Genomic DNA, 25,645 nt, shown 5'->3' with positions numbered 1-25,645 from the left:
CCTTATAATAACAAGGAGAAAATTAAGGATTTGTATGGAGATTCAAATTCCCAGCAGAGTACGCTGCCACCCTCACATCTGCGGAAAATGGTTTAACACAACCACATACTGGTCAACTGCTGCACAGAACATCCAAAGCGAAGGAGGACGCTGCTGTGTCAAAGTTGCTCCAACTTCTTCCCTGGTGCAGGAAGGGCTCTTGGGACCCTTCGTGATGGAAAACTTTTGGGGGGGATTTCCATGAGGAGATTGCTTACTTAATGGTAATATCCCTCAACACAGCCGGACATTAGCAAAAACAATCCTGGTGAAAAATAAGGAAGTGCTCATTGAAGAGTTGGGCTGAGGATAGAAATGTGACCAGAATGCACCAACAGCAGTGAAGTGTTTTCAGCAATGAAGACAAATACATGCATCAAATTGCCTCAGAAAAACACAGCGTGCAGCTCTGTCTCTGAGAGCAGCATCGTCCATCTGCAGCGCGCCTGCGGTGCCTCCTACTTTCCCGGGGCTCCACGCTCCTCTCCTGCACGCTCAGCCTCTGCTTCCCTGCGTACACCCAAGACAGAGAGCCGGGGTACCGCTCCTTAATGTTTCCCAACATGGACTGTTTCTCCCATCTTGCTCCAGGCCTGAAAGAGGAGTAACAATGCCATTGCCTATGGAAAGGAAGGTCAGATTATTGCAGAGGAAGAACTGGGTAACTTTGAAGATTGTACTGCTGAGGTGAGATTAAAAATCGCAGTGCAAGCTGCCACCTAACAGGAGTTCATGCCACGAGCAGGGGGCCTCTTGGTGGCAGCAGCAGAAGACAGGATGAGCTGATCGTAGCATGACCATAACTTATGTGATGAAGCTGTGAAAAGAGAAAAGTTAACTGTGGGAAACAATGGACAAAGTTGTTATCAATAGAGATCTAAAATACTAATGGTACCATACATGACCCTGTTGGGGTTCATCTGGAATACTTCATATGGAAGTGGAACGTTTTTCTCACAGAAAAGGCTCTTTGGATGATCAAAGAAATCCAGATTCTGTCCTGTGAGAGCAGGCTGATGAAGTCTGACATCTTTAGCCTGGCAGCACAAAGGTCTGATGAGGATACAATTCTTCTTAGAAATAGAAGTATCCGGCTGTCACAGAAGCTTCTTAAGGTGACGGACGATACAGGCGTGAGACCAGCCCACTAATCGCAAACAAACTTATGCTGGGAATTAGAAAAGTGTTTCTACAGTTACACTGAGGTGCTGAACAGCCTCCTAATAGGACTAATGTGGCAATGTAATTAATTTTAATGTGGAGTGTGATAATTTTATGAATGTAATTATAGGAGGTAGTTTTCTGAGAAAACAGAGAAATAGCCTTGATAAGTAAAGGAGTTTCTTTTTTGTCTTGGACCCTGCAGATTCTTTTTTGTCGGGCCAAACAAATCTGCAAAACACATCTGCAAAATGTCAAGTAGTCCAGAGCTTGTACGAACCTAAATTTCATCCTCAGTTTTAATCATCTTTCCTGATGATATGCTCCTGTTGGCCAGGTGAAATACACGTCAGTCAGTGGTTTGGCCTGTTAACTAATTATCTTTCAAAGTTTAAACATTCTCCAGTCCTAGAATACAGGAGTATTGCAAGATTATTTCCTTTTTCTATTTCCCGTAAACACGATCCCCCATATTCAAAAAATGTCTTCTGAAAGAGGCCCTCTGTTTGTTTAGTAATTGACTGCATTTCTTCTTGAACAGTGATATGTTTATTTTCACATGAAGTCAGCTTTAAGGTTGCCATTTAGAAAGATGAGTTTTGGCGAGGCTCCGTTAAACGACTTTGCATTATTGGCTCTCCTTCACTTTTGGAGAGCCAGCAGCTTCACTCCCAAGTAGTGCCGCCTGAGCCGTCTCGTTCAACCCCAATGCCGTTATTCCCTTTTCTAACAGGAGAAGCTTTACCCAGTACCCACAGTCTCTTTTTTTCCTCTAGAAACTGTATCTGTAGGCTTCACCAACTATATTGCAGGCCACAGAAAAGCTGCACATATTGTACTGCCATCTGTGAATGACACTGCATCTTGTAGCGTTTCCGCTTTCATACAGTGAATACTTTCCGTAGTGGATTCATTTGCAAACTTCTCCTTTGACTACCTTTGTCAAAGATAGTCATGTCTTGCCCAAAGGCTTGGGGGGGAGAGGAGGAGTTGTATTTTTGTTTTTTAATATTAATTACAGTTAGTCTGTTTACATTAGCATCTATGGAATACGAGAAGCCAGCCTTCTATCTGGTAGTACTTTATTTACCCTGGAAAATGACTGAAGCCAGTAACGAATAAAGCATTTTAATGCAGCAGGGATATAGAAGTTTGTTTATTTATTTATGTTTTGCATGTTTGTGCATTTGCACTTTCATGAATTAGAGTTTGACAGTGAAAATCAGACAACTTACTTGTCTACATGCAAAACTTGGGGAAGGTTTGTTCCAGAAAATTTCTACACAGTTCAGTGAGTCTTCCAGATTTCTGGGGAACACAGCTTAAGTAAAAATGATACTTAGACATCAAGACTATGCCCCTGTAGTGTTCTCATTATTAACTGTTTCTTAATGAGAAAGATTACTGTAACTATGGAGAGGATTTTCTACGCTTGCACTGTAAGGTGGATGAACTAGCAAATACCAGGTAAAAGCTGATGTTAAAATGATGCTTCTAATCATAAAAAAGTTTAGCTGATTTCTTTTATATCCATGAAATATGCATTCATTTTAGACAGACTGCTAACAATGTTCTAGTCCATGTCTTAGATTAGATTGTGCTTCTGCCTTTTCTTCAAAAATTTTGTGTACAATTTAAGTGTTATGCCTTGGGTGAACATCAGCAGAAGATTAAGATGGGGGAGTACAATCTTAGTATTTTTTAATAGTGCCCTGGAATAAGTGGTATGACCACTGTTTGGTACACAAGTCTAAATTTAAATAGCTTATACCAGTTTGCTGGATAAGTGTACCCACTTGACTATCATAAGTGAAATAAGTAATACAGGCAGGACATAGTCACTCAGAGAAAATGCCAAGAAAATGAAAGCTAAGATTATGGACAATGAGAAGATCATGGACAAGCGTATCTGATAGTTCACAGTACAGATAAATAATTTCATTTAAATATGGGAGACTCAAAGAGAAGAAAATCAAGGCTAAGGTACACCGAATGAACCTGTTGTTTATCACACTACCATTTCAGCTCCTGATTACTGATGACATTCAAGCTACAAATAAAGCTCAGATATGTAAGAAAAATCTAACATAAACATTTTTTTATGGATGTGTGATAAGAGGCACTACCAAGAAGGAAGAAAAACAACTAAATACCTTCACTAAAGTAAATTTTGAGTTCGTACTAGAAAATAATTTACAGAGAAAAGGATCTAATAGAGAACAGATAGCTATAGGAAGAGTCAACAGTAGCAACTGTAATTAAACTGCAGTGATTTAAGCAGGCAGGGAATGGGGCTGGGATGACAGAAGTGTCTCTTGGAAAATCATTCTCATCAGACTTGACCCCCTGGCCAATGACAGGGAAGAAAAAGGGGAGTATTAAGCAAGACTTGAAGCTCTTACCATAAATTGCAAGTTACAGGAGAAGGTGTCCTTATGGAAAGGGTAGACCAAGAAATCTCTATGGGCAGAAGCTAAAAAGTTTGCTCTTGTCAGAGAGCGAGCCTGGGCTGCGGCACGCAGCCTTCGCTGTGCACTAGCAGCAGCGCGGCGGCTTCATAGCCGCAGGGGGAGTCCACGGAAACGTTGCGGTGAATTCCCCAGCACCCTCAGGGCTGCGCCTGGCTGAGCGGGTGGCAGAGGTGACTCTTTAATGACTTTGCAAGAAGCTTGTTCTCCAGGCACAAACGGTTCCCGGAACAGAACGAACTCCTCCGTGCCCCTCGCCGCACCCAACAGAGCGTTCCTGTTTTTGGCATCCTTCCCTCTGATGAGTGTTAGAAACCACTACTTGTTACTGAAAGCGGTACTGAATGTGCCATGTATTAAACTGTGCAAATGGTTTGCACATCTGTTTTTCTGCCAGTTGTAAACCTTTTGATATATTTTACCACAGAACTGACTATGTGACCAATAAATTCACAGGTTGTCAGACTTGCCACTGAAGGACTGGCACATCACTGAGATTATAAGAATCGGGTTGAAAAACGTGGGTGAAGATGACCTGCAGAAGATAATAAAAGTCAAAAAAGCTCTTTCCAGAAAAGAAACAGTCAGGAATATGATGGTCCAGTGTCAAATGGAATACAAAAACGTGAGAATAGGGGTGGTTGTTGTTTAATAGATAAAAGAGTATGTGATTTAAAAATGATGAAATAGTAATCAGAGGCGTACAACAATTTGGTATTAGCTTTGGGAAAATGCTGAACAAATGGAGTCCCAAATTTTATTCTTGTGCACATCCCAGGGCTGTGTGCTGTGCTGTGAGCAAGGAGGTTGTACTGCTCATTTCTTGGGGCTCAAAGAGTATTTTGAGGGAGGGTAACAGCGATGCTGCTATCCGGTGTACCACACACACACCCCTCCCATGCCTGACTTGTCATCTACCGGGTGCATTTTGCATTAATAGCTTTATAATTGTTCGTGCTTGGGGCAAGGACTGCCGTGGTAGTACAGTACTCGTAGGTACTGCTACAGAGCAAATAAATCATGGAAATTGTCTTTGCTCCCTGTCCTATACATTTTAAATATCTTTTGCCTCTAGTCCCTAATTTTGGCAGATAATTTTGTCATCACTTGAAATTGATTGCATTAGGGATTTGGTAGTGATTTGAAATGCTCAACAACTGTGAATACCTATTTGTATGAAAAATTGCATTTTAGCATTTTAAATGCCGTAATATATGTTTAAATTAATGCCTATGTTCTCAAAGAGGTGGTATCTTTTGAGGGTTATTTGTGAAACTAGACCTTAAAGTGGAATGAATGATGAAAATAAACTACAGTTAAGAAGTCATTGCTACATTTTTGCAGAGGTTCCTCTGACGTATTTCTGGGCTTCATTCTAAGTAGCTGCTTTCAGTCTCCTGTGAAAGGAAATATAAGTTGAAAAATGTTTGGGCTTTTTTAGTCAAGAGGTCAGTGTTTTGGTCCTGGCTTTGACAATACCTTCTTGAATGATGCTGGCTAAAAGCAAGTACCTTCCAGCATGGCAAAGCGGCCCATGCCATGACCTGGCAGCAACCAGCGTATTCTACTAGTGCTAAAAATACTCTGCCAGTTCATCTCGCCTGAGGATCTGAGTGATTAGAGACTATCAGGTATTGCACTCTGATGCATGTAATAAAACAGTTAGTCCAGAAACTTTCTCTGTGCTTCAGCTACCTGGTGCAACCCTATCTGTTGATTAAGTAATACTGGAATTCAGAGCATAATAGTAATTTAAGTATTGGTCAGTTTAACTTATATCAACAATGATTTAGACCATGGTAGTAATTTAAGTATTGTGCAAATTAGTTTATACTGTCAACACTGATTTAGAGCAACATGGCAATGCTCAAAACCTGTAAAAGTCCAATTGTTTAATATCTGTATCTGAAGTGAAGGCAATTTTGTGTCTTCCAAAGTTGTGAAATACAGATTGCTTTCATGCAGAGACAGGATGCACCAAATATCAGCCTGCAAAGACTTTTTTTTAATGTTATGGTAATAAAACTCTTTAAAATACTGAGGGGAAGTGCTGAAGCAAGCCTAACTGCAGAGATAGAAATGGCAACGCTATAATCATTCCCGTTCAATTTCCTACCCAATGGATGCAGCGGGGAGCTGAAATGTGGGTTTGAATGCTGCCACCCCAGTAAAATGAGATGTCTGTCTGCCTTTTTAAACCTGTGAATCTCCTATCAAGATAATTTCATATGCTGATATATATGTCTTATACCAAATCTATATTAAGTTAGGATCATACTTATATTCTGAAGCCCCTGAAGCATGCAACACTTAAGAGGACTGAAAAACCTTCCAGTCTTTATCTCCCCCATCAAATTGTCTTCCTGTGAGAGGTAGAGCTCTGCTTTCTGCCCTCTTCAGTATGTTTACCAGCTCGAGTCTTTCATTCAAAGTCATTTTATTCCAGACGGTTTAAGATTCCTTTTAGAGTTGATTGTGATTTCCTCCTCCTACTTTCCTTCTCAGACAAAATTATACATTCATTAATCAGTCTATTTTTGTTTTAAATCCATTTCTTCAAAGATTGGGCTATCTGAGGGCAACCCTTTTTCAGAAATTATAGGATATCTGTTGCATGAAACAATCATTTAAATGATGCCTCTGTAAGCTCTTTTCCTAGTCAATTTTAGCGATGATGGCAGACAGCGATATTATCAGTATAACTGACTTGGAGGAATAAAGGGAAATGCAGATGTTGTCTTGCTGACAATTTTATGAGCAAGCCGAGTGCAGGCACGAAGGGTTGAGCCTTGATACAGGCGAGATTTGGGGAGGGGAGAGAGTGGAAGTGTGGCAAAGGAAGCATTTCCAGCTTTTTTTTTTTTTTCTTCGTGAAAACATCTCTCTTTCTCCGTTCTTGCCTTTGCTCAAGGGCCTCCTCGTGGTGCTGAAGGACGTGGGAGCCGGAGCCCCATTCCCTCTGGCTCCTGCTGTGGTCAGCAGTGGTGGTGGGGGGACTAATCCAGAGCAGCCTTTGCCCATGGAGTAGGTGCACCTACAAGCGAAGGTAGCCTGCTTACAGGAACGTGTGGAGATAAGACGGGACAGGCTGGCTCCTGGCCTTCTCCTGGTAAGTGCTTTATCAGTTGAAGCTCACTCTCTTATTATAAATGACGCAGCACTGTGCCGGAAAATAGTAGCACAAACTCCTCTATGCCAGCCATGAAAGACCTGTACTGACTGCACGCGGCTCAGGTTCACCATGACGGCAGACGGCGGGAATGGAGGGGGATCAGCTCTGGCGTTTCTGAGCAAGTGCATTCAGTGGCTGAGGTCATTCCTAAGCTGCTCGGGCTCGCGGCTGGTAACGTGGCCATCTGATAGCATGTGCATGGCAAAAGGCAGGTCTAGGAAAACCGGTTTGCTCCTATGCAGTATAGTTTTTTTATTGTTTTTATTTTTTTTTATTTTTTGTGGCCACTGGTATTTTCATAGTTGTTCAATGTTTTTGAAGAACTGTAGCAATTCCTTGAGAAAAAAAGGAAATCCTTGAAAAATGCTGTCTGTTCTTTGTGGTTGGTTCCTCCCTGTAACCATTGGCTTAGACAACCCACCAGCTCCAAACAATTTCCCATCTGCCTATCTGTTTCACCAGACTGAGAACCCCGTTTCGAATAAGCTCATTTTGATTTTTAGAAAATAAGCAACTTGTCTCAGCAATTCAAATTATTATTTCTTTGCCTTTCTAATGACTTCATATTAGATAAAAGATGAATGATGCAAGTTAATAAAGTGTCTGCCTCTTCATGTTTGTATGAGGGATTTTTTTGAGAAGTTTGATAGTGCGGGACAAATTGAACACAAAGTGAAATTCTGGACTGTCCCACACTGAGCACAAGAAAAGCTGTTTTTCATTGTCTTTAATGAAAGATAAATAAACTCAACTACATGCTGGCCAAACATACTTTAAAGAGCTTTCCTGCAGTGTGGATTGGCATGATTAGTTACTGTTTAGAGGGACAATGCAATTTGATTGATAAATAGTAAGGAAGGTAACTCAACAGCGCAAATGAGTTACGTTCTCTGGCACAGAAAGGGACATTTTTATCTATTTTTCCTTTGCTCTTGGAGCCTAACAGCCTAGCAGAGATTCATGACTGCTCTTTGCTATACCCCTCTGGGTATACAGGGGTCAGACGCTAGGGCTTCTGGTGACACAAGTCCTTTTCAGCTCCTCAGTCTTTCCCCCAGCTCTGGCCCCCTGGTGAAAATAAGAAGCGGAGACCATTTAGTGTCCTAATGTTGCACGCCGAGGTGATTCATGCAATGATAAATCCTTGATTAATGTGTTAAAGCTGGTTTAGGGCAAGATGAGAGAATTATGAAATCATTCTGATGGCCATGTTCTTTAATGCATCCATGTCTCTGAAATGAGGTAGGACTGTGCCTTTATTCTGGAACTCCCTAATAAACAACATTTCAAACAACTATTTAATGTCACCTGCTGAGACATACCCAGATGTAAAATCTTCTCTTTTCCTATTCCTTTTGATACATGTTTCTAGTGACTTTTTAAGGAGAAGTTAAGAGGGGCAATGGGAAGAGAATTTTATATGTGAGTGATTTTGCATTTTTTAATGGCTGGCTAATTATAGAATTTATTGTATGTCAGTTCCTTATTTTTTTTTTTAAACTAAATCCTTTTTTTAGTTAGCATGTGTAATTCTCCAATCTATGGGAATAGAATGAATATTAATGTATTATTAATACTTGTTATCATAACTGAATATCTTTCCCACACTGACTATTGGGAACCATAAAAAAAAACAACTTTAATGTTAGTTTGTTGGGTCTGTTCCAAAAAATATTGCCAGAAAGGATGCTGAACCTCAGAAGGAAGGAGCAGATTTGTTTATGTTGTTTCAGGTATAAATGTCCTTACAGGCCAAAGAGGGATGAATACCTGTTTAGCTGTCATAGCCTGCACCGCCATGGGCATGGTGCAGAATGACAGGGAACATCTGAATTTTCTCTGCATTAAGAACAGTTGTGTTGGCTCTTGGCGCTCTTTCCTGCTCCGTAATGGTAGTACTTTTTCGCGCGTTGAGATTTGAGCTCAGAGCATTGCATATCCACTGCATAATGCTCAGTGCAGGCTACGGCAACTTCACGGACTTCTGCTCGATTGAGGCTTTAGAGAATTTGGTCCAAAATCTCTAATGCCATTCAGGAACAGAGTCTATAATTCAGTAAGGTATAGAATTTTTTTATAGGTAAGAGCAGTATCATTGAGATCAATAGGGCTAACTGTGAATTTGACCTTAGGTGTGCATTGAAGTGCGGGATTGAGTTGTAACCCAAATAGGACAAGAAAGCAAGAACAGTGGCACAGTGGTTGGACACCGGCCAACAGTATTCTCATATTCAGTACCCAAGGGGTTTGATGCAAAGCATCCTTAAAGATGAAATGTTGGCTAATGTAGTTTGGGACAGAAAGGGCACATAAAGCTACACCCCTGAGGTGTACTTTACCAAAGTAAAAAATATTCATGAGTTTCATGTATTTCTGAATATGTAGTATTTCTGAAAATGAAAGAAGCTATATTTACAGCGTATATCCCTAGGCAGTGGGATGCTATTCATTCATGTGGGTATAACTGAATTTGTTGTGCTCCTAGTTTAATAATGGCCCGTTCACAAATTGACTCAGTTTGTAACCATTTGACCAGAGTGTAATCCTGTGCCCTTCCAAGTTGTTAGCAGTCTGCCCATTCACTTCCGTGTTTGTTTGGTGGTGGATATGTCATGACGTGGATGGTGGATACAGCAACACAATCGTAATTCCTAGAGCAGGAAATATGTCTTCAAGATACCTATGAGATTTTAAGTCAGGGTAAGAGACTGGCCATGTAACTCCTTGTCTTTTGAAATACTGCAAAAAAGTAGTATCTAAGGTAGTAAGATACTACCTTACAGCTACTCAAAATGTAATTTATTTTAGGAAGGTTGTTTAATAGCTAATTAATAAGATCATCCTTTTCATTTTTAGAAATGTTCAGATGAAGACTTTCATTCACACGGATTGCCAAGTAAAAAGTAAATGGCCAAGAAAAAGCTTAATAAGATTTGCAAAAGAAGCAAGAACTAATAAAATATTTGCTATTGGCATAAAGAGTGTCTGCAATGAGAGGATCCCAAATATACATGGGATTTTTGGTGAAGTCAACTCTTTCTGTCAGTAGGACTATATAAAGTACATTTCAGCCTACCCTAGCCAATTTTCTCTAATTTGATGGAGTCAAATTTAATACTAATGCTTCTTACTAAAATAATATTAAAAAAAAGGCTTTATATCAAGCAGAACAATCCAGCTGTCCTGAAATCAACATTCTTTTGTCCTTATTTTTTTCCCCTGATCTGCATTCTGATTTATGGATACAAAATTTAAAGTTACAGAAATGTGAACACATTTTAAAAATATATTTGCACTAATATATGAGCTTAAGCAATTTCAAGCTAAACCAATGCATCCAGCTTTCAAAATGTATGCATTTTAACTATATTCCCAAAGAGATAACTGCTTCTGTAACTGCAAGATACTCTCCTCATATTTTGCAAATTCCTGGTGGAAAAGTGACTTTATTCCAGACTCTTTCTGATACAAAATGACTAATGACTTTTCTTGTGCTCCACAAAAATCTAACTGTGATATATTAATGGCCTTCATTAGACGTGTCACTTAACATCCCCCAAGCCCCATCATGCACTTGTTGTCCTCCCCTCCCACTGAGATGTTTTATCACTCTTCTAATGATGTGAAGGGAGGTGCGATCTTTTAGCAGCGGCACCCGAGACGTCTGTGATGGGATGATGAAGTGAACTGTCATCTCCCAGATCCAGCGCAACCACCTTAACCGCTGGTCTTCCCGGTCCCCTCGAATCACTCTACATTTCATGGTAACTCTCTAGAAATGTATGCCAATAGCCTGCTTTCATGCTCGAACTATGTTACGTGATTAATGCTTAATGAGTTCATTATCCTATTTAACATTTCATGGATAATTTGTGATTATTTAAAAATAAACATGTATATTCAAGGTCTGAATTAATGGAGAGAAAAAAGCAAGTGCTGAATTACATACATATTGATAGGGTAGGTAATTGCTTAGAACAGGAAAAATACACTCCTCCTCTGCTACATATAACCCAAATATATAAATAGTGTGTAGGTAGATATAAATGCGCAGGCGCACAGACACACGCATGCACGTATATCAGCTTGCTATATGTACTTCTTAAAAAAGTAGTATTAAGATAGCTCTTTCTGCTACAAATGAAATTCTTGACTCAAAAGAGATTTCTATCACCTGTTTCCTGAAATAATGAGAAATAACTAGCTGGTTAAGCCTTAGATGTTTTCAACTTGTACATTTCAATCATTTTCTCACATAGGCACATAGGGAAATGCAGAATATAAAAGGTAAAATTGGGTTTGATTTTCACGTATTTTAAGTTTCAAGAGTCAGTGAGAAAGGAAGGATCCTGCTCATGAGGGCTGTGTTAAAAAAGAATTCAAGTATTTTTGAAGTATATCTACATGATTTAAAAGGCATTCCTTACCACAGCTTTTCTCCTCTTCCACTACTACTTTCATTCTGGCTACGTTGCTGTTTCTTTTGCTATCCTCTACTTTGAACATGATGATCTCTACAGCACATGGGACATAACTGATAACATTATCTCCTGGTAGACATCACATGCCAGGTAAAGAGATTTGTATTTAGCATACAGCACCTGAAATGAATATAAGTTCAGCCTCCACTTGACAATATCCTTTAGATTACAGCTTCTTGGTTTGCTTAATGCAGTATTATGCTAGACGAGACTTGTGAATCAGAAACTGTTATAAGATATTTGTGTCTAAATCAAAACCAATATTCACCCTAGATGGAATCCCAGTCCCCCACAGAAGCCAAGGAAATTTTGCCTTCAACTTCGCTGTGACCAGAATTTCAATCAGAGTTGTTACGCAGAAAAACAATTCAATAGCTTTGGTGGTTATCATTTCAGTCAATCTCCTGCATTTTTATTGAATTAGTACCCAATAACAATAACTTCTGAGAACATTAGAGGACACCAGAAGAACAAAGAAGGAAAGGAAATCTTGAAAGGTAAAAACTTTTCTTAGAGAGGCAAATACTAGTTCTTAACAATGGTTATAGTTATGTCCCCATCTGTGGGAACCTCAAGAGGAACAAACAGTTAGTCTGTTATAATCTGTATCAAAGCAAAATTAATGTTTTCCCTTGGGGTTGCATATGCCTGAGCGATTTGTGATAGACAGAAGTTATTGCAAATACACTCTGGAATCTGCCCAGGAATAAATTAGGCCATGGCGGAGATGAACAAACCATCCTCATCGGTCTGCTCTAGCAGTGGAATATGGCTCATGGTGGGTGGAATTATGTTTGTGTGCAGCAGGAATTAAAAAAGAATAGAGCACATGCTTGTGGGGAATGGTTGTGTTGACGCAGAGCAGTACACCCAGGAAAAGGAACCAGATTTGAAAAGCAGTCTGTTCCAACAGTTTGAAGACTGTTTTGTACTGAATGGAAAACGGTATCAAAATTACCACATGAGATAGTTCTGCTAAGCCAACACAGATATAGGAGTTGCACCATGAAAAGAATTACTAAGTTCTGAAAACTTATGGGAGCCAGAAAAAATATTCCTTGAACTTGTATGTTGAGTTTGCAGACAATTATAGGCAGAAAAACGTAGCAAAAATATAAATACATATTTTTACTAAATGAACTCAGTAAGGCTGCAAAGGAAGCACAAAAGGTCAGAGTCTGATTTCAGAGAGAGTATTTCTGATTTTGTCATTGCTACTTTAACTCAAAAGGTTGAGTTAACCCTGTTGTTGCAGCTGCATGGACTAAAGTTAAGGGTCACAAATTTTTAACAATTATATTTGAGCTAGAAATTAAATACAAGATGTTTTTTTCTTTTCTCGAGAAGGGTAAGCCATGCAATTCCTCCCTAAGGTTCTGTCACCAGCATAATATTGTTAGAAGGTCTGTACAGAAGGAAGCAAGGCTCAAATAATTCTGATTGAGAGCGCCTGAACAGCCCAACCACATACAAAAGACCAAGAGTCGGGCTCTCCTTATTTTCATTTTTGTGGTTTTCCATAGTTCATGTGGACTTAGAGTATCCATTTGCAGCAGTGCAGACAAACATCAGACGTTTGTTATTACAGTAATGTTGAGCGGGGAGGAACGCCATGTGCGGGCAAGTGTTCCTGAGCCCTGCTGGCAGCTTTGCTACTGCTCGCGGGCAGGGCACTGCGGATCCGCCGAAGGGGGCCAGCTGCGAAGGCAGCAACGGTGGGAAGAACCAGGAGGGCAACAGAAGGGGAAATGAAGGGCAGACTATCTCACTACTATCCTCATCTTCATTTGGCTATCCTTGTGTGGTCTTTTTTATGCTTGCATCTGCTGCACAAGTATCCGTTCCAAATGACCTATAGCCAAGTAGCTGCCAGGCAGCAGTAACACGGACAGCTTGTGGCTCGGCGGAGCGGCAGGGCAGCGCTCCTGCCACCAGCCCAGTGCCGCCCTGACAGCGGGCAAATGCCTCTGCGACACAAGACGTGCTTGAGGGCTTTTACTGCTCAGGAGTGAACTTAACCCTGTGCTTCAACGCAAGAAAGTGCTTTGCAGGTTTGCTGCCCGGAAAAACGGTCACCAGTTAGCAAATATCTGCCCAAAAGTCAGAAGAAATAAAATGAGGAATTTCAATTCTGCTGACAAATAAGGGAATTTGGGGAGACAACTAGTGTTTTTAAGTATTTAAAAACTGACCACTATTTGTACTTTTCTGAATTACTCAGCTATCACACTGATGGAAAGGGTAAGAGAACTGGGAGAGGAAAAAAAAAAGTAGAAATCATGCTTTTCTTCATAAAACTGGATACATTTGCAATTAAAATATATACTTATTTGACAAAGCTGAACTAAAACCCTCCACGCAATTGTATTTCAGTTAGAAATGCAGGAATGTTATATCATCTTACTGCTAGGATATAAAATCATAAGAAGAAGAGAACATTTAAACTAGATTTATCCCCTGTGGAGGACTTTGTACAGAAATTAGAAGATGATCAGATCTCTGAATGGTAATTTAATAGCTAATTTAAAAGCCTGTCTTGCTTAAATTGTTAAGAAACCACAAGATACATAGTTATTTATTACACAATGCATACTGTAACATACACATACACTAGTGAAGAAAGGATTCCAAAAACACAGTTTGAGTTTCATATTCATTTGAATATACAAAATTACCTAAAATGTCAGGTGCATTTAACTATTATTTTAAACTACAAATTAACACAAAAGCAACCTATTGTTCTGGCCTTAAGCAGATTCTACCTAATCCCAATATACCACTCTAGAAAGTAATTCCTCATTCGACATCCTGTCTATTAAATTCACCTGCAAAGAAATGAGTGTTGTGCTGCACCCATTGAGTTGGCAAATTTATCCAATTTGGGACTGAAAATTCTCTGCTTTCACCTCCCTCTCCTTAATATTGAGGGCTGTAGCCTTAATGCCTCCACTAATCTCAAATACAGCATGAAGCGAGCCCTGATCATTCAAGTAGGCAAGCGTCAAGCCACCTGCAGGGCTGCACTAACACTAGTATCTTACATTCAAGCCCAAACCTGCCTCCCAACCTTTTTGTCTCTGCTATTACCTTTAGGGAGATTTTTTATATATTTCTTTTTAAGATAATGTTCCTCATGCAGAGAGGTCAAGGACAATCAGAGTTATTAAACTGATTGTACCAAGCACAATAGAATTAAGGGTATTGCATCTAAGTCTCTCAGGAAGAATATCTTTTCTTGTCCTCTCTGCTACAGTAAAAAGGAATTTCATATTATTCATTACATAATCACTGGCCTGTTTTTGCACTGACTCATATGGGCTTAAAGATGCAGTTGTGAAATTTGGAGATTGTTTTGATTGCACAGCTACACAGGGAGAAAGGGTTTTGTTAATGGTTTGTGTTGCACAGTTCCACGCTGTCTGCTGAGCAGATGAACACGCACTGGAGATATTTATTCCTTCAGTGCATTTCTTGAAGTGAATCTTGAAGTCCTGTGGGAGTCTCTCTCTCAACAGCTCTCCCTTTCATTTGGGCAGCTATGAAAGAACAAGATTATCTTTTCCTGCTTAAAAGAAGAGAGATGGAGGGGAAAAAAAAAACAAAAAGAAGTTAGCTTCATTGCCTTTCCAACTAAATAAGCCTAAAATACATGTAGATTTCCCCCATGGGAAAGCTGCTGACTGATATGTTGAATCAAGACAACATCAAGCTCTTCCAGCTGTGACAGCACAGCAAAAGTACAGGTTCATCTGCCAAATGCCATGCGATTATTCTGCCATTGCTTTCAAATGAGCATGTCAGGGATCTTTTGCTGATTAATTCAATCCAATTGTCTCTAAGATGGTTTCACTGAAAATGACTGACTTACATTTGAGCACCGGGCCCAGGAAGAGCTCGCGGAGCAGACAGCGGGACAGGCCCGCTGCCCAGCGGGATGGTGCACGCTCACATGGCTGGGGCCAGGGGGCTGCCCCCCTCGCGCAGGGCTCCGTGCCTCTAGGGTGGCTCCTCCCTCCGTACTCCTCCTTTGCCCCTTCCCTTCTCAGTGGCATTTAATAATGCGTCTGAGGTCATGATTCTGGAGGTGAAGCTTGCTAACTTCAGGGCAGCATCATGTAGCAAGCTTGTCGAGAGAAAAAAGGGCCATGTCTTTAGATCAAGGATCGGTCCAAATTCCACTGATGTGAAAGAAGGGTCCTATAGGTAGTCAGGCATTTTCAGTCAAGTGTGAGGTGAAAGAACAACCACCTGTAGCTTGAAGGGGCCAACTTTCCCCCTCAATGGCTTCAGAAAGGCTCCTTGCTTCAGGATTGCTGCAATTTTCCTTGGCAGAGCAGAAAACTGCCTAAGGGCTGATGTGTGACCCACATGAATCCTCTTATCCCATTCAGCAGGAGTCTTTTTCGAGGGAGAATGGTCTCTTTTGTGTCTTCATACTGCAAACTAAATAGATTTGGGGTCAGAAAGACTTACAGAATTAGACTCAACTTCTAGACTAAACTGATGAAAAATATTGCCAGTCCTACTGTGTTTTGATTGAAAGCTAGGGCTTTACTTAAGCAAATAAAAAAAAGGTGTGGAAGTTCTATTTTCGTCTAGAAAAGGAAAAAAGCTTTAAATCCAAAAAGGTGAACCAGATACTTTTCAGTGAATACCAAAATAGTCAGTAATTTGACAAAAGAAAAAAGAAAGAACCAAAATAATTTCCTTGAGGAGAAAGTCTAAATTTCATGAAACTCGCACTCTATAAGTTAAAAAAGGCATTCAATCAGCATGCAGTAGCTACCTGATTATGTTGGTCTCTCAGTAAGAAACACAGAGAAAAAGAATAAATATGTCTTTATTTTGTGATGAAAGACATATCTCTTACCATTTTAAGGGGCAATTTCTCAATTACAGATGAAAACTAAAATTATCAGTTTGATCAATGGTCTAGGTAGATGAAAAATCTGGTCGACCCATTAAATAAGAAAGTTAATAAAAAGAGAGAACCATCTCACAGTTCATGAAGTAGTACAGCAAAGTATAATTTTTCAAGTCCTAGTAATTATGTTGGCTATCACACCATTACTGATATAATGTGAAGCTAATAAGCCAAGTAATTAGAATGCACTAGGTCAGAGTTTTCACCTTAATATGTGAAGGGTAAATGAGAATGAGGCATTACAATATTTAGCATATGGCTAAAACAGTACAAAAGCAATATAAGTAAAAGGTTACTTTTTAGAGGGAGAATGTTCATTGATTTCAAAGTTGTTTGTATTGACTTACACGCTGGGCCTAATGAAGGTCATTGTGGGGATTTAACTGCGTTACAAATGCATCAGAGATGTCTGACTGGCTCAGTTTCTTGTACATGAACAACTTGCTGCATCCTGCTGCTGTGGCAAGTGTCATTACCATTTGAAGTGCATTTCTCACAAGTCACTTACAAATCACATGCAGAATAACAAAAGATCATCTGATACAAAAGACCCAAATTAGGCCATACCCCAGAAAAGGAAGTGTAATATTCTCAAAAAGCAGGGAACAAAAAATCCTCTTTTTCTTATGCTTCAGTTCACAGTGTTGCCAGGCCAAATTCTGTTATTTTACATTCACACTGTCAGAATTTTCAGGGATTTTTGAAAGAAATCTGAGTACAGACTTCAGAGTCCAAAAGTCTCACTAGAAGATAGTTGGATGTACTCCACAATATTAAGATTATTTGCGCTCAACTGTTTACAGGCATGAACTACCAGATTACCTGTCTCCTGAGCTGCATATACAGCAAACAGTGGAAATAGAGTTTCAAAAAATGCTCACTGTTGGTCGTTGAGGGGCTGATATCACAGAATGAAAAATTGCAAAATGAATATATAAAATGTGGGGAGCAAATAAAAAAGTTGTTAGAAGAACAAGCAGGAAGAGGTCTCACCTTTGCAATAATAATATCACGTAAGACGCCTGTAGTACACCACTGCTGCTTACATTGCGGGAAGGCTTAAAGAGCAAATGAAGTTGTTTACAACCTCAGTTATGATGCTCAGTGATGAACTCTGATGCCCTGTCTCACGTTTAACGGTGACGCATTGGGTTGCCAAGTGGTGCGAGGAAGTAGAAAGCTCCATTTGAAAGAGAGCCATAACTTTAGCTAGGCTCTGCTTTGCCATGACTCCTCTCCCTTTGATCCCGGTTTGGCAGTATCAAAGGAAAATGGAGATCACAAAATCAGTCTGCAGCAAATGAGTGGAGAAATGCACAGAATGAATGAAAGAAGTCAGGGGGAGAATTGATTTGAATTCTTATGGCAAAGCCTCGCGAAAAATGCTGCCTCCCAGAAGGTTTTGAATTCAAAAGGTGCCTTTGAGGTATCAGAATCTCTTCAGCTTGCATGTCGCAAATGTTCCGAAATGCTTAAAAACATTAAGAGCTTTGAGGAATGTACATTCCTAGAGTTCGCTGAACGATGTTACTTTGAAAGGTGGTTATGTAAAGTTCTGAAAGATCCCTGGAAGGGAAAATAACTCTGATGGAACAGAGCTTGCAGTATCCTTGATCAACCCTGAAAACGTGGAAGTTGTCATGTGTGTGTGAAAAGGGTCGATGTCTGCAGATCTGATCTTGATGAGAATTGGAGTGAGAGTCTCCCTGCTTTTACATAGCTATTATGTAGAGGGCATTTAGGGACTAGGGCCTGATCTGACCTCTATAGCCTCTATTACATTGACTTTCTGGAAGCAGGGGTTGGCCTTGTAAGATGTAAGAAGTCATAGTTGTAAAAACCTCCAAGGAAGAAATTTTTAAAGGAAAGAAACTATCTTCTTGTGGCCATAGCACTGCTGTCATTGGCAGCTTTTCGCTCGCGGAGAGCAGAGGGAGCTGGCTGAGCCAGCACAGGGGGCATGTGAGGACTGAGGACAGTAAAGGGAAGCCCGGCTGATTTCCACAGGGAGATGGAAAAGCTGGACAAGCAGAGAGCAGTTGATCTTACCATCCTTTACAGCCAAGTCTGTGCCTCATCCATGCTCTGCAAGGGGAATGTTTTGCGGGCCCCAAACAACCTGCTTAGGGACCCTGTTCAGGAGCCGCCAATGCCTTCTTTGCCTCCAGTCAAGGATTAATGTGTGGGAAACCCCTCACCAAAGCAGGTCTTGACACCAACGGTGTTTGGGTCTACTTGTTTAGATCCTGCTAATAAAATGAAAATGAAGTGACTATAAATGAGCATAAAAATAATTTATCATTGCCAAACTATACTGTCAAATTACAGTTCCTCAGTAATTGCTTGACTGATGCATCTAAGCATATATCTTTCATATCCGTACTAATTAATGAGTTGGTACCTCAAGAGAATCAAAAATATGTCTTTTCTTTCCCTGGAAATGATGTGTAGGACCCCAGAGTATTTCCATGTAAAATTCCATCTAATATTTATGTTTCATTAAAATATACTTTTTACTTTGGTACGATAGCTATCATTTAACTCCCACAAATCTTAACTATGTTCACAAAGGGGCCTGAATAATTCATAACAAGTCATTTATGCAGTTAATTTCACCATATGTTGGACACATAGTCCATGAACTGAATGTGGACTTCTCAGATGCACTTCTTCCCAAGCGCAAGTTGTGAATCTCTTCAGTGAGCAGGTCTTAGCCTGCAAGAGGAGGAGGCTCAGGGAGGAGCTGATGCACTTATTGCTAATCGTTTCAGGAGATAACACTGAGAATCAGGCTTTTGAATAGGGGAGATCAGCAAGCTTCTGTCTTCCTATTGCCCCTCTAAAGGACTTTGTGATAAGATGCTCAGACACCTATTTTCCTTTTTTTTTTCCACTCAGTGAGATGCTTCAAGCTGATAAAGGACTGAAAAGCACTCAAATTTCATCTGTTCATCCACTCCATTCTCCCACACCCCACCCCATGTATATCAGAATGAGGAAAAGAGAGGCAGAATTTGATACTGAAGTAGTTCTGAACTGTGCTTTCCTAGTCCAGTGTAAAGTTATTTTTTATCACATTACAAATCTCTTGCACAGATGCAGGTGTGAATGTCACTGGAAGACATGCATGGTCAGGTTTTATTTCGTCAAGCACCAAAACCATGAGGCAATTATTCATGTTTAATATCTGAACTTTAAATAGCTTTAAAGATGCTGAAGTAGGTCTCCAATTAAATATAAAAGTGGAAATAAAGTTAAAAGTTCCAGTAGGTTTCAGTGACTAAGAGGGGAGAAATCACTTAATTAAGTGATTTTGTTTGCTTTAAATCCCTTCAGATTTTCAGCACAGCTCACCCTTGCTTGATTCTTTAGTAGAATTATGATCAGTGGCTAAACCACAGAGAAGATTGCTGTCTAAATCATGAACATACATTGTCTTAAAACAGTAAATGATCATTAATGCCCAATTTTATTTTAACTTTCAAGAAGCAGAGGGGCAATATATGACTGCAAAAGAAACCCAGAAAGAATATGCACAGCTCCTTTATTTATTTCACAATGTTTAAAGAAACATAAAAATAGTTTAAAATAAGTATATTGCAAGTCTCAAATGGAAAAAAATTCAGATCCACTAATATTACTTGGGGGGGGGGGTTAAGTGAGTCTAACAGGTTTCCTTTGTGATTAAATATAGCAGGGAAGGAGTGCTGGAGGAGCAAGAGCTCACTGCCGTTCACTCAAAGGCACCCTCAGCTAATGCTTCTCTGAATCCTTTGAGTCTGCTGAAACAGGAGAGAAATCTCGAAGAATAAGCCTTCCTTCAGGTGTTACAAAGTTTCTTTTTCCAGTCGTACAGAAAACTAAAATAATAGAAGCTCCAGTGAAATGAAGAACTACTTATAAGCATTACCAGTATTGTTTCTGAAATGTTGTGGTCTAATTCCAGTTTATGTTTATTGCTGGGACAAGGGACTCTGCCACCAGGTAAAATGCTGCCTGTACTATGCCCCTTTTGCTTTGGGACCTGCATCAACTGTGAGGACACAAAATAGGTCAGAACAGACCTGGCTTCCTCACTGTTCTGAAAAGCACTAAAGTAAATGTTCATGCATTAAGAATAAGTATCAAAGCCTGCTGGAGTCAGTGTAGAAAAGTCTTATCGCTGCCACTAATTTTCATTTATAATTTTTATTACTGCAGCTGAGATGAAAGCTGGATGCTTGACATATGCAGGCCATAAACCCCTGACAACTGATCCTCCACCAAGTCTAAAACATGACTTTCAAAATGACAGGTGGGGAGAAGCTTAAAAAACTTGACCTGTCTTAAGCATATCAGTATGTGATACCAGATCCAGGTTAATAAATATTCTTTACTGAGCGCACATGCAAGGGGGCTGTTCACATATAAAAAGTTGCCATATGGTGTAGCCAGTGCACCTGTGGTGTTGCACAGAATGATGGATCGTGTGCTCGAGCAGTTAAATGATGTCATCTGTTATTTGGATGGAAGTGGGAGAGACCAACATACGGGCTGGGTGACACATCTTCTCAAAAGGTTTTAAATATTACACCGAGATTTGGAAAACCAACCAACCAACCGACTGACCGATCGGGCTCTATGATGTTCCTGAGCTGTGTCGTTTGTCCAGAGTGGCATCCTTCATGGCAGAAGAAACTTGTGTAGTTAGAGTGGAGCCGTAGGCAGAGGTGGAGGCAGCCGTGCCGGGGGCAGGAGGGATAGAGCGGGGATATTAGGCAGCTGTTCCCACCTCACCACTGGAACGCGCGTGTACGGCTAGATGGTGCTAATGTGTGTGAAGTGGGTGGAGGAGAGAGGGAGCTTTGTAGGCCATTAGCTCTCCTTTCCACCCCAGTAAATCTATGTCTGGATATGTCCTGGAATATTTCAGAGCTGAGGGTCATTCAGGTCTCTGAGATGAGTCACTTGGACTCTCCTGTAGTAATAGGGCCTTTGCCAGCAGTTAAAGTGAAGAGAAGCTGAGGTCCTGCTCTGTAGCTTGTGTGTCACCAGCGTTATGATCTACGCTGGGCTGATGTGCAGTCCTGGCACCTTAGCTGCAGGATTAGCCCTGCCATGGGCACGCCAGCTAGTGCTGCCACTAAGGTCACTGAGGTGCTACGCAACAGTTGTGGAGGAGTTCAGGAACCAGCCTTCCCTCTGCCTTCCTGGGAGACTGCGTGCCAAAATAAAACCGCCGATTTTATTGCTCTGAAAATGAGTTATTCACCTGCTGTGCATGGACAATGAAGGGGACGTTAGTGAAAAATTTTTAAAAAGGAAGAATCTGCACTACTGACTGCGTTACAATAGTTCACTACTGTCTTGTTGGTTTAGACCTCACAATCTACAGAAAAAACTCCCGTACTGTGAGTTCAAATATCATTCCCCAATCAAGGCACAGATTTTTGACACCGTTACTCTCACAGACTGCTGTTCCTGGAATAAGCCATTTCCCAGCAGGAGTAAGAACGAGTCGTAGGACCTGTCTCTTTGTTTGATTTCCCTTGACCAGAATACGCAAGAGAAACAAATGAAAAATAACAGAGTAAAAGACCTGTAAAAGTAGATTCTAGTTACTATGAGGAGCATTCACATGAAATTACAGAGAGGGGGCAACTGAACTAGTGGTATTGTCAGGTAGGATGGTTTCGTAATTGAAGAAAAATGTGAGTGAAATAAGTACAAAATAAAGGTTTCGAAAATGGAAAAAAACAGGAAACAATATTGTAGATGGGTGACAGCAAGACTGAGCCTACGCCACTGACGATAATCTGAGCAAAAAAGAGGGCTACATATCAGGAAGTACCTCCTGGCTGTGGATCTGGATCTGTTCAGCTGAGGATATTTACTATTGATAGCTGCCAAATGATAAGGCAAAATAAACTGGTTTCAGGCAGGGGGTTCCAGGCTACTTCATGCCCCAGCACAGAGGTAAACAAAGTCCCAAATAATCAAATGCAATCAAAGTTCAACAACAGCAGCAAACCAGTGTTCCTGGGCTGGTAAGGAACGGCCAACGCAGAAAGCAGCAAACCAAGCCTCAGCAGCAAACTGTCACGAGTCAGAAAACAAAAAGGTGCAGCCGACCTGTTTAATGGAAGCAACAATTTCCTTAAAAATGGCTATAGATATGCAAACACAAAACCCTGGAGAAATGGTTTGAGTTGTGAAGCATTATTCAGCAGTGTAGAAAACTGGAAAGGCTTTGAGGGAACTGCTAGTTTTCCTGGCTCCTGTCTGATACATTGCCTGAGGGATAAGTCAACCAAGATGGGGCTTTCTGACAAATGTCTCCATACCCTTTGCTCCTCTGTCTGCACTCTGCCTCTCTCCCAAGATACCTGGCCTCCCAGAAACAGGGCAGCGAGACGGTCGGTAGAGGTGGATGGTGTAACATCTCGCTGCGCTGATGGCAGATGCAATATTGATGTGCACAGTATGTTTGCATACACAGGCACATCTGGGATCCTCAAGTGTCAGAGCTACAGCCACAGATTGTCCCTTTAGCAGGAATAAACAGGTGCCAACAAGAACATGAGCTATTAAAGACTTTGCCATCATTCTCTAGCTCCACAGCCCTGACTTACATTTGTCTCTTTTGACATGCTCTGAACTCTCCTGCTCTGTGGAGATAGCAGACTTTGGACTATTAGTCACAGCCATTAGAGGTTAGATTTTTCCTCCAGTCATTAATAAGCGCAAACGCCTTCTTTTAGTTGAAAAACACACTGTCAACTGATCAGTTTGAGACAAACAGCAAGGAAAGGGCTGGTACAAGTCACACTGAGTGCTGTAATTGCCTGAAACATTTTGTTTGTGTTTTCCCCCCTTTTTTCAGAGTTTCTTGTTTCTGTTTGTGTTGTGGAAAGCCCAAAAACACAGCAGGGGAAACTGAGCAACCACTGCTTTTCATGGTGAAGCTACTCCATAGAAGTGCTGTCAAATCACAAAGGGAAAAGTAGGACATATTCCCCTTCATCTCATGTGGTTATAAGCTGAATTATGAATAAGTACGATGACTAAAACAACTGTGATTTTTTTAACTGTGATTTTAAATAGGATTTATTTTCCTGCTTTCATGTGTATGAATTTTTATTCTGATAACCTTACAAGCAGAAGACTATAAGCTTGCTCCTGTTTCTTGTTTGCTTTGCAAAGGGGGCAGACAGGAGGGGTAGGGAGAAGAATATACCGCGGCATTGCCCTGTACCACTATTTGGGAACATCCCTTTATGTCACAGCAGCTTCTTAAGCTTCCAAAAGATGTCCTGTGCAAAGTCAGGATGCAATTAAAACCCTTTGAAGCTCTTTTGTGAAATCTAATCCATCTCAGGTTAGACAATAGCAAAAATGTTCACCTGGGAGATTCAGCTCTAAGTTTCCATTTAGAAGCCAAATGGAGACTTGCATAGAGCAGGGAGGAATCCCACATGCCCAGCGAACATCTTAACCACCCATTATCCTCTCCCTTTCCGCTCAGAAATTCTGTCTCGGATCCAAGAAAAACCATCCGTCAAAAGTGGTACGTATGTTCCCACAAGAATTTCTGGTTGTAATGAATTAACGTTTTCGGGAAAACACTCAGCCACTTTGGCATGTTTGGAGTTATTGGTTGTTTTCTGACTGGACCAAACATTTCACAGGGTTTGTGCTTGTGGAGAGCAGATCAGCATTCTCGTGCTCCTCTCCGTTTGCTGACAGGTTGCGCCCATTCGGTTTTGTTTTGTTTCAAAATGAGAACAAAAATGGAGCTGTTCTAAGTCTTGGTCGGCTTTCCTTCTTCATTTTCAGATTAATCCAATTAATGCATGCGCGAAACAGCGGCAGGGTGACTGAGGCCCGGTGAAGCGCCCAGGGTGGGCAGGCGCAGGCCGGGGGTTCGCTGCGCGGGCAGCAGGGACGAGGGAGGTGCGGGCTGGCCCCGGTCCGGCCCGGCCCGGGAGCACCTCTGAGGCGCGCACCAGAGGTCCCGCAGTCTGGGCTCGTTCCCAGCATCTCCGCTGGGAGTTAGACCAGGCAATTACGGTGCAGAACGTATAAGAAAGATTGTTTCTAGTTAACGGTAGCATGTTTTATTAAAATGTGGAATAATGGCAGAATTAGAATATATTATTTAAAACTCTCAGTGGCCCTCAAAATAGATACATGAAAATAACATATTATCTTCTAAGTTTGTCTGTGGCCCGATTCTGTAAAGTCCCTCATAAATATACTTTCTAAAACTTATTTTCTCGTTAATTAAGAATCAAATACTTAGATTCTTAAACTGTGTATTTTATCAGGAGATGATCTGGGTAGCTCTGAACAGCTGTTGATGTTGAAGATACTGGTTTTTGCCAAATCTTCTATCAGCTAGTGTGGGATCAGAAGACAAATGAATCATTCTTCACTGAGGATCTCAAAAATATTTATAACTGAATTTGAGAAAATCATTCTCTATAATACTCCCTTCCTTATGAGGTTTTGCAAAGAACAAAGATACTGTGCTTTTGTATACTAATTTCATTCCTGTAATACTCAGAGACTTTGATCAAAAGCTTATTTGGCCATTAAAAGGTCAAGCTCTGAACCAAAGAACTTGCATCCTAAGAACAGAAAATAACAACTGAAAGATAAGGGATATAATTTTATTAATATTCATGCAGATAAATCATTTATATTTTTACTATTGTAAGCAAATAATATGTGTGCCAGACAGAACTGTAACATTTCTAAAAATTTTTAAAATATGAAGAGATTTTTTTCCTCGATTTGTTTTATTCAGAATAATCTTTTCAGTTTTCAGAAAAATTGAGATACCTTGAGTTATTATTTGCTTAATAAATATTAGTTATTTTCTTTAGTAAGGAAACTTAGCCTGTATCCATCCAGATAATTCTCATCCCCAAGAATAAGAAATGTACTACTCATTATTTTCTTGGTGCATAAAATGTACCATTACATATATTCATGAAATATATGCAAATCATTTATTGTTCAATAATGGAAGATATAAGTTACATTAGAAATGGAGCTTTAGAGATACATGCTAAATGTCAATGGATTTGTCTTAATGAAAAAATGTCTTGGAAGTATGCAACATTAATATGAAAGAAAGAAAAGGGTTATAGCTACTGGAATTGTAATTGCCTAATACTAACAGCTTGAAATTAAAGTAACTTCATATGGGATGCTTATAGGAAGATTGTTTAGGCAGTAGCATGTAGTGGTAAAAAAAAATCGTTTGGAGTATCATGCTAGAAGTTCTGTCGCTGTTCCCTGAGAGTGTACCACACAGATATTTCCTTTTCTTTTTTCCTCAATTTTCCAAAATTTACATTAGCAGCCTTAAAAAAATAGAGAGAAATAAAACCTTTCTTACAGTGCAAATTCATAG

Source organism: Apteryx mantelli, chromosome 6 (genome assembly GCF_036417845.1).
Source record: "Apteryx mantelli isolate bAptMan1 chromosome 6, bAptMan1.hap1, whole genome shotgun sequence".
NCBI lineage: Eukaryota > Metazoa > Chordata > Aves > Apterygiformes > Apterygidae > Apteryx > Apteryx mantelli.
Note: the sequence above shows the minus strand (reverse complement) of the source record.